This window comes from Priapulus caudatus, unplaced genomic scaffold (genome assembly GCF_000485595.1).
Source record: "Priapulus caudatus unplaced genomic scaffold, Priapulus_caudatus-5.0.1 Scaffold136, whole genome shotgun sequence".
Lineage (NCBI taxonomy): Eukaryota > Metazoa > Priapulida > Priapulimorpha > Priapulimorphida > Priapulidae > Priapulus > Priapulus caudatus.
The window spans coordinates 201752-212375 of record NW_014577197.1 but is presented as its reverse complement, the minus strand read 5'-3'; the positions used below and the strand labels follow the sequence as shown (position 1 = coordinate 212375).

At 43.9% G+C, this 10624-nt stretch overlaps 1 long non-coding RNA gene across 1 annotated transcript; it reads left to right on the top strand.

Annotated features, from left to right (window-relative positions):
- Nucleotides 1-5086: 5086 nt before the first annotated feature.
- LOC106805998 lies at nucleotides 5087-9890 on the top strand. The gene is made up of 3 exons (XR_001393488.1): nucleotides 5087-5191; nucleotides 6464-6469; nucleotides 9878-9890. It is a non-coding gene; the product is annotated as an uncharacterized LOC106805998 (long non-coding RNA).
- Nucleotides 9891-10624: the final 734 nt, after the last annotated feature.

The following is a 10624-nucleotide window of genomic DNA, read 5'->3' as shown; positions in this document are numbered from 1 at the left end:
ATGCCGTACGCCGACCACTGTTGTGTCACCATACTTATGATACATGTGATAGTCCCTTGTCTGTTGACGTATCGGTGTGGTGAGGCATGAGATCTTGTAGTGAGTTGAACAGTGGCGAGACTTGAGAAAATGGGCTCTCATTGCCGACCGCGAAGTTCGGCTGGCGACAGTGTGTGGTGTACTGTTTGATATCTAGCGCGTTGCCTGCGGAGTAATTTTTGGCGGCCACCTTGATTCAAGCTAGAAGATGGATTTATGCGCAATTTGTCTTAGTCGACATAAATGAAACAGTGAGAGGAGGGCCCAATCGCGTCGTGGACAGTCGGGGACTTATAACTGATAGATATTCGTCACAAGGAATGAGTGAATCGTTGCCACCCCCAAACTATGTCGCCAAAGCGGTGGGTCAGGGGTGAACAACAAGTCTGTGAGTGGGGCAAGGGGGTTTAAGGTTACGACTCCTCGTTTGCCTTTAGGATAATCTGTACTCTAGGGTGATCTTATCATGTAGCGTGTGCGGTATATAGGGTTGAGTTGTTACTTTTATTAAGCCTCTTCTTACTCGACTTGCTAGGGCGCCTACTCTGCCTCGCTTCTAGAGCTTGATTCAAAGCTCAGAGTATGGTACTGACATATTTCATACAAGTCTGTCAGTCTGTGAGGGAATCTTTATAGTGCTTATTGAGGTTGTGATTTAGTCGCTCACCAAGGCTCGCTTGTGAGCTCCGATACTTTTATTCGCTCAAATGCCTGAAATATGTTCACTCAAAGGACATGATAGCATTCATATTCCAACTCTACACCAATCGTAGTACAGCCTAACAGCTGCTGTGTCACATTGTGAGACATGCGCAGGGTGGCTAAAAAAAAATGTCTCTCAGAGCGGCTATACATGCTGCTTATTCCAACTAGGATAAACGTAGACATAGTTCATGTTATTGTGGTGGTGATTCGTTTGGCGCCGTGTTGTGTGCACTTAATCGGGCAGCGCCGGGGGACCTTCATGCCCGCAGATAGAGAATCTCGTATCTGCACTTCCTTAGAAATTAATAAAAATCTGCTTTCACACATGATTTGAAGTGGCTCGGCCTTCGTACATGCCATCTTACTTGTGCGGAATATGCGTGTTCTCATACTTAAGCCTCGAGTGTCTAGTGGGGTGTAAGGCTGCCTTCCGTTTTGCATTTTTTTTAGTAGTATTGATGTGTGTATTGTGCCTCAGTCGTGGTGGGTGTTAGAAGCCAAAATATCTGACGCATGGTCCTCGCTACCTTCGCACACTTGCTCTTACGGGGTATACGGCTAGTGAGTGTTGCTGCAGGGGGGAGCTATATGAGAGTCGCTAGGCGACCATCTGTTGAGTTAGGTCGCGTGTTCGGGGCGCCGTACGCTTGGTGAAAATACTCTGATTTTTCGTTTCATACGTTGTGCGCCTGTATATTTATGAGCGATTTTGTGACGAGCAGCCCTGAGGCCAAACTTTACAATAAGCTTTGCTGAGGGGGAGATGGCGATGAGGGGCTAAGTGACGCTGGAGGAAGAAGCGGCAGGGAAGATAGCTGGGGGCTGGTGTAGAAGAAGAATAGGGAGTGGAGGATACGTGGCTTTGTGTTAGCTAAGGTCTGATAGAGTGACAGCGGTTTCAGACGATAAGTCTGGGTGTGTGGATAAGACGGCGTACACTCGGTGTGGTGCATTCCAAGCGTCATGGTAGATGGTCGCTGTTCACTTGTTTTGTGGGGTGTACTTTGCCATTTAGCACGGCACGTAGGGTATAATGATGCTGGATGGCTCTTGTAATGCTATACTCGCTGTAATTTATTTTCTCACGAATAGTTTCGTGTTGTAGCTAAGATCTCTTGTATTCTATATTTTATTTAGACACCTTTTGAGTTTATGTTCACAATTCTGTGAGTTTAGAGTGCTCAATAAGCTTGAGATTATCCCGCTACACATGTCCGGTGATACAATTTTTGTTATAATATGGTTGCCATTAATTCTAATTTCGCGATATTTTATTTATAATCTTTCTTCTTGTCTTTGGAGTTTTGGAAGATAGATATTTGTCGTTCGGCGCTAACCTCGCAAACTTATAGATTTGCTGTTTATTGACCCAGGATGTTTTTTGTATAATTCGAGTTACTGTTCGATATGTTCCTCCGGGTGTATATTTTCATGTGGTTTATTGTTGCCCGTCGAGCGGACCTTTTACAGACTCGCTATATATTTTTTACTACAAGTGTAGCTCCATCAGTTAGTCAGTTTAAGTGTCTTTCTTTCTCCGTAAGAGATTTTTTTGCTTCTCTTCCGAACTTGTAAGTAATTAATTGTCCACCTGCTGGAATTGGTTGGCTTAAATTTACTTTTACTGAAGCCCTTTTGTATTGATTTGTGCAGCTTCCTGCCAGTTAAGGGATAAAGTAACTAACGTTTTTTCGTTCATTTTTAGAGCCAATGGAAATTGGAATGCACTAATTACTTTTTGCAAACTCGGGATTAGTTTTTCTGCTCATCTGGGATGGGCAAAATCGTTCGCACATTAGTTTACTGTTATGGTTTTGGGCTAACCACTACGGCAACACTTGGGCATCGTGGCCCGGCGCAGTATACGTTGATTTTTTATGCAGCCATTTGGGCTGTGCATTCGCGTTGGTAGTTTACGCGCATAAGAAATCTAGATTTTCCGCTCGGGAATACGGGACGTGCTTAAATTAAGCTCGACCTACACATGTGTCTCTGTAGTTCATACGACGCTTGATATGCCCAGCCCTGTTCTCTTAGTATACGAATTCAGTCAGTAAATACTCATTCCTATCTTCGGTAACAGTGGCTTTTCCGGTGACTATTGGCTTTACTTAGGCGTTGCGGTTTTCGAACACGATGTCATTTTGTCGCGAACATTGACATTCTGTAGGATATGAAATGAAACCTTAGGTGGTTTTGCGTGTAAACACTGGTTTTGCTGTTTTTTTAGTGACTTTACAGGACAACAGGGCAGGCGGGGGAAATTTAGGGTGCTTCGTAAGAATAAGCCCACCAGCGGCCGGTTAGAGGGGAGATGAGGCCTAAGCGTAGGATCAGGGGGACTGGCACTGTCGGGTGGAATTGGTGGGAAATGTTGGGTTTGGAAATGGCCGCCTTCAACGAGGAATCCGATACGCGAGATCCCGGACCCATCAACCAGCTGGCGAATCACTAAAAAATCTTTAGCGGTCTACCAGTTCTTTGTGAAGATCGGGTCGGTAAGATGGGAAATGGTACAAACCAATAAAAAACATGATATATAATTTAAATGATTCCCAGCAAAAATACACTACATGCTACTAGTGTACAACTACTATTACATCGATTACTAAACACTGCTACTAGTAGCTGTACAACTAATCATTACATTGCGCTACTAGCTTTGGTTCTATGGTCCATTACTCGCTACACTATTACGACGTTATTTAGTTCAGGGTATACTTCGTTACAGTCCTTGCTGTTGAACCGACTCTTCACCTCATAGTGTTGAAATTGATGTAGCTGTCAGGGTGTTCTGAAATCGGTTATAAGGCTTTTTTAGATATTGCTGGTTTAGAATTCCTATGCAATTAATTATAGCATACAGGTTTAAGAACCAAATTCCATTATTTACGTGAGTTTAAAGCTGACTAACTCTACTATATTCTATGTGCGCGAACACGTTGGATCGATTTCTCGCTAACCATTTTTAAAATATATATACTGTTGTAGTACTCTTGTAGTCCAAAACTCTCCCCCACCCTCCCATACTCACGCCTTGGACAATCACACGAGTACGCTCTAGCGCGACCAGCTAGCCTGGGGCATACAGCCAGCAGGTTGGCTATATCCCATGCACAAGCTGATACGCTAGCCAGGGTGATTTGGTGTGTATTGGTGCTGGGCTGGTGGTTGTTAGTGTTTGTAACGGTTCCAGTGGCCGCTCGCTCGGTTCATTACAACTCGTTATATATGCGCTCATATAATGCAGTTCTCTCTTCTTCTATAAATATATTCCAAATGCATGCGCCTTGAATAATGTCGACTGGCTGGGAATGTTTCTTATATTAAGCCTTATTGCTTAGATTTTAACTTCTGGCTTTCGAATATTAAACTATATTTCAAGGTTATACAGTTGCACAAATTCTCTTTTTACGTGGCCAAAAATTAATCGACTTATGTACGCGACGTAGAGCGGAGGGGTATGCGGGAAACGGCCTTAGACGCGGCGTTTATGTCTCAAGGTTTATTGACTCCAAGCTAGCTCGTCACACTCACATGTTTATTATTAAAGTATTCGCCGTATATAAGGGCTTCATTCCAAAATCAATATCTAAGGTAATCGAGATGCGGAGCTCACATAGTACGGAGTGGGACTAAACTATTTTCACACTCTCATGGTAAGCTAAAGACGCGCTAGACGGGAGGATTTGTGCTGGAAGTGGATCACGACGTGACATTGGGATATGTGCGGTACTTTGGGCCTGCGAGTCTGGGAATAATTTATATGCGTATTCATTAAGCAGAATTCTTTGCTCTCTATCTAAAAACAGACAACGCCTTGTCAAGTGACGAGGTACTCCTAGCGTGAGATATCGGCTCCTATACCTCGCTCGCCACATGCCAAACGCCACCTCGGAAGCCGACTCATGCACCTCCTACACCGCCCGGGTGTAAAGCATTTGACCTGGCTTATCGGTCAGTCACCACTTGGAGGCAGCTGAATAATTTTGAATGTCAAGTATGCCCAAATTTGGTACTGCCTTACTACACCTTAGTAACTGAGCTTGCCTTTGTAAAAACTTTGACTGGGAGCCGGCTCCATCATGACGGGCGTGTAGCACTGATTCTCTATTAATCTAATCTGGAGGGGAGAGCATTGCCACATGCGGTCTAAACAGAGAATTGCTCCGACCTGTGATGGCAGGATAAGGAATAGACCCCGCCCACCTATTTCCATTTTTGGAGGGATAAGGGAAATATAGGATTCGTGAAACGTTTCGTTTCAACGGTCATAGGGCTGCAGCGTGCAGTATTTTGACTAATTAATTAGTGATGCTAATCGCTGCTTCATAGACTCAAATTTCACAGAGATTAAGGCTAGCCTGGTGGTCTATAATAGCTAGAATTTTATGAAATGTAAGGCGTCAATCATTCGCTCCATATGATGTTAGGTACACGTTCCACGGTTCATGGTAGCTGTTATGCGGCTTCGGATTTAGGGCGGTGTCTATTTTAATGCGCTCCTCAATCACAGGTCTGAGAGGCAATTCTCTGTTTGAGACGCATGCGTAGCAGTGGGCCATAGGCCGCGCCTTAACATGACTGTGACGCGCAGAGCGCCATTCTTCCAACCACTCTGTAAAGCTGAATTCTGCCGGTCTGTGACCCCCCGACAAACATTTTTCAAATGAATAATAAGAAAACGCCGACTTATTTCTATTATTCAAATGTTGCATGTTGCAAAAAAAACTTTGATCCATTACTTAAGAAGATTTATATAAAATACTGTGATATGTATATAGATACAGTCGTATTGGAGCTAATTGGTACGAAGAAATTACACGAAAAATATTTTTTTTTACGTGACGTTTCACGAGTCACGTGCTAGCTAGTCGGAGCCTATTTTTCAATCAATGGATAATTCTTTATGTTACATTCGTATGAAAACAACCAAGATGATGATAAACATGAGTGAAAATGATGACAACATGAAAAGATTATATTATATATTATATATATAGGTGGTATATATGTATTTATAAGCATATAGGCTAAATAATAGCAGTATAGGAAAAATATGCCAGAATAGCATGCATAGGCCTACATTAATACTAATTGACTATATTTAAATAATTAATATATTGCAACAGGCTGTTTGTGTAGAATAACGTCAATTTTTTATACTATACTACGAGGAAGACGGAGGCGCGTAGCGGTGTACTGAGTAGTACTACTTACTAGGCTATTCCTATATATATTATATATATATATATATACTATATTATATATGATATATGAATCATTTGGAAATGAAAGATTTGAGATGATTAAGATCAACGACGTTATCATGCAGGGACAGAATTATTCGGTCTAAGGGGGGTAAATATCAGCATTATGTATATGCATTTGAGCGGATTATTAGGCATTACATATATACATTATATTATATGAATATATAGCATATATTATATAGAGATATGTAGATAATATAATGCCCACCAGGCCAATATTGGCCCCGAATATCGGGTTAACTCATTGGCAACGAGGTAATATTGGCCCGATATTGTGTGATAATATTTAGCCCCGAATTGCCAATATCGGCCTGACTCCCCCGGCTTGCACCTTGGCCCGACATTGGGATCACATGGTCTTTTCCCCAGGGGTGTTTTGTGACAGAAATAATGGCGGGACATGGGGAGCCTAAATGTAGATGACACTTTTCCGATGACTCGGTCAGGGTCATGTGTAAGGGGGACTGGGTGGCTTTTTTGATTTATCGAAAAGAGTTGTAATTATTAACTTATTCTGCGTTCACTAAAAATTATATCAAAATTTGGCTACGGGTAATACATTGCGTGTCGCTCTTCCGCCCCTCTGCTAAGTTACAGTGTAGGCGAATACAGCGAGCGTGTGTGCTCACCAAGATTAAAGAGCGATTTTACATTCTCCATGCACTGCGTGTAGCAGAATGCTATGCTGTGACCAATCTTCTGCATTCATCGGCCACGTCGTCGCCCGATTGTTCAATGTATATTCAAATCACGGAAAATATAAGTCCGTCTCTCTAGGTGAGGATATGCCTAATTCTGTGTACGCTGGGCGCATCTACGGCCTGCGAACACCGCCTGTCCAACACCACCTAAAGGTTAGATGTCCGCCACCTGCCGTGAGGCCAGATTGCGTGGTCTTCCCACTCGCGCGCACGCTCGAAGGCTTCCGGGTGGATACGGGAACCACGCCGAGGGCGCACTTGTAGAGGCTGCTCCGGCGAGCCATGCCGCCGGACTCTGACAGGGCCCGACGCGACGCGCGCTATACGAACACCCATGGCAATCACATGCGCAGTCTCCTTCTTTTTCTGAATGCGCTGATCGGACAAGCGCGTTGTTTTTCAGCGTGCGGCTCGCATCGCGGCTCGGCAGCTCAGGACGAACAGTGCGTCGTGTCGCAGCCACCTGTCACTCGCATTGAGTAAGAGCGGCACGTCAGCTTTTCGCCCTTAAGGTTTGCTGGAACTTGTCAATCGCCTGCCTTACTGGTCCAGCTCCTAGTCTTATTTTATATCTGTGCAGATCTTAGCCAGCTTTACGCGGTGCACCTCAGGCTTCTGTGTCGTCGAGGTGCCAGTCGCCGAGCTGCCACAATCTTTATCCAAGACGCTGTACTCGCGCAAATATAATTGCGGATTTTCCTCGCGTGCGCATTGCCCGCTATTGCGCATGGCGCGGACCTCGACGCGCCACCGTGTGTGCGTTAGAGCGCCGGATGGAACGTCAGGTGGTTCTGTGCCACGCTACCTCTTGCAAGATGATCTCTGCTGCGCAAACTTTACCAATTAATAGCTTGCTTGAGGGGAGCCGCGAGAGAGTGGGCCTACTGAGCGATAGAGGATTTGAAAGGTAGATACAGCACGGAGAGGAGGAGGGAGCGATCGATAGCCTGGCCGTTTTGTGCGTTTTTCGGGCCGGAAGCTGGCGATAGATTCTGTGTCGCCTCTTATTCATGCAAAACAGGAGTGGAGTTATGAAATACGTATAGAAAGTGTATGTTGAATTCTTGATCATTTCGCTTATAGTTATACTGTATACGGGCGAATGAGGGTATATTTCGAACGGCAGGATGCCGTGTTAAGGTTTCGCGGTTAAGGACGCGCTCTCATTAGCCGAACGGCAGGTCCCGATCGCGAAAATAACAACACGCGGGGAAATAGCAAACCACGACGGTTCGTCACCGATTCCGCGGAAATCAGATGGGCCGCCATAGAAGTATGTGGTTTTGTAACCCTCCCACGACGAAATTATTAACCACTCGCGAAGCATGTGTTTTTCTTCCAGTCTAAGACTTGTACTGAAATACTCTAGTGATACTTATATCGCATATGTAGACGTGACTTAATTAAAGAGGGAAATCTATTTGTCTGGGATACATGTCCGCCGCTAAAACAATTTTTAAATGTATATTCATCTCAGAAAAGATTATCATAAGTTATCGTTCCTTTCTGCGGGGTCCTATGCGTTAGATGCCCATCTTGTTGTTCTCCAATATAGGGTCGTAATGCCACAATACTCCTGCTTCGCAGATCCAACTCTCACTGTCTTAAGAGTCTCTGATCACTATAGATTAGCCCAGTGATGTACTCCTTGTTGAACCGTCACGTTGTACTGGGGCTTGGTGTGTGTTATAATGCGCCAAAAGCGAAGACATTAGAAGTGCGACAACGGAGATGAGACATTCATCTTTTACTCATAGCATCATCAGGAATCATCGAACCAACGCCGGGTTATGTAATACTATATCGAATACTAGTATTTTTATACACTTTTGGACCATGGTGCGCGAAAAGATCTAATGTCGCTCTATACTGAATGTGAATGTTTCTATGTGGACTCTATGACACATTAAGATAACGGCTCGACATAAATAGTTGGACCATAAGATGTAGGTAACACTACCTTTAGCGATACAATAGGTTTTGCCGTAGACATCACAAGGCACGAATCTTTGCAAAAAATACCGCTCTCTCTCTCTCCGCAGGGGGATACAACTGCATCACTTGCGCTGACATGCTCATCGTCTCGCAGAGTGACCACACTGCTCCACGATGGCTGCACAAGCTGAGTTAGCATGGCGTTGCCGTCAACGGTGTGCTGTATTCTTCGATAGACACAATGATTCATTGATTTCGACTATAGTGCCTTGTGTCTAAACAATTCGGTGCTTAACGCCTGGGGACACCGCTAGTGAGCGAATTATAGGATTTAACCATGCAAGTTCCCACACCTGCATCACATCACGCACAGTGTACAGGGAAACAGTGCGTGAAGTAGAGAAAAAACTCCAGGATACAGAATAGTGTTTGAGATTCGGCACACTCGGCGGGTGAAGGTCGGTGAAGGTAAGGAGAAATTGTACGAAGTCACGTAGACTTTATCATGTCTGAGGTGAATATTTCCAGATGCTGACTCTCGTCAATCACGCTGTGCCGAGACGATAGGGAAGATTGACTTACTGCCAATGAGTAGCTTGTATGCCCTAGTCAGATCGGCGGCGATAAATGTACACATGATCGTCTGCGCGTGAAATCACTACATTTGTGTGTTCTCTTTCGTTTATAAGAACACATATGGAGCATAGACTATGTAGTCCTTCTGATTCTTCCCTTTCCCAAACGCTCAGGTGCGAGTAGATGTGTTGATAAGAAATTATATGGAGGTGATGTGTATTGTCCTAATATATGTCTGCCTCATTCGTGACGTAATGCGCTAAGGAGTCAGTAGTGCTCATCTGTACCTTTTGGTCTATCTCGAGAGGAGACGGGTAATGTTGGCATCATCGAGTGCAGCTGGCCTCTGATTGCGTTGGACTCCCTATCTAGTCGTCATTTTACCTCGCCCACAGGCATGGCTCCTGCTTTTAGCAGAATGCGTTGGAGATCGTGGTGAATAAAGGGATATTATCTTAATTATCATGTGTTGGAGGAGAAGTGCGCTCTCCCTCTAGTAGGATACAGAAGATGGAAAGGCAGTAGTGATTCCTCTCTCTCAGTATGAAGTAGTTTCTTAATCGTACGCCACCTTCCATATTATACTTTTCTCTTAATTGAATGATTTATGTGTTTGACATTATTTTAATTTAATCTAAGAACAAATAGATCATAGCGTATGTCAGATTAGTGCATTTTACATCGCGTTAAGATCACTCACTTCTGCGTTTTCACCGTGATACTCGCTCGTTAAGATTGTACTACTTGTATTTCATTCATAGCTCGCAAAGACATAGCAATACTGGTGTAACGGCTCTAGCTAAGCTTTTCAGCAGCATCATAAGCTGTACCTAAGGGTGCTGCTATTATGTAGGGTGTTAGCTAAGATAGATGTTGTCGGGTAATCATTGAATGGCTCTGTGTAGTACAACCAGGTACTCGTGCACAGCTTTGTCTTGGAGGGTAACTAGTCTATTAACATGTTCCAGCATACTCTATGGAGTAATACACGTAAAACTCGAATATATTTGACAAATAATTGGTGTTTTGTCAGTAATGCTCGCTGTATATAATTCGTGTGCTCTCATTGTTTGTCCGTACTATCATAGGACACCTCTATTTCATATATGGCTCGTGCACAACAACCTTGATCTACCTCGACTGGTACCTCTGGGTGGGTGTGTTTCAATGTTTATATTCTCGCTGTCTCTATGACGTGTCGCTTGCAAGGGGCGAGAGCATACACTGTGATAGAGATGTATACAGGCTCAGCGAAACGATATAGATCGAGCATTGTAGTATTCAGAACTTCTATAATAGAGGCACTCCTTACTGTCTGTTTTCTAATTCTGTGTTAATACATCTGGCATCTAATATAACTCTGTATAGCGCAATAGATCAACGTATTCTGTTTAT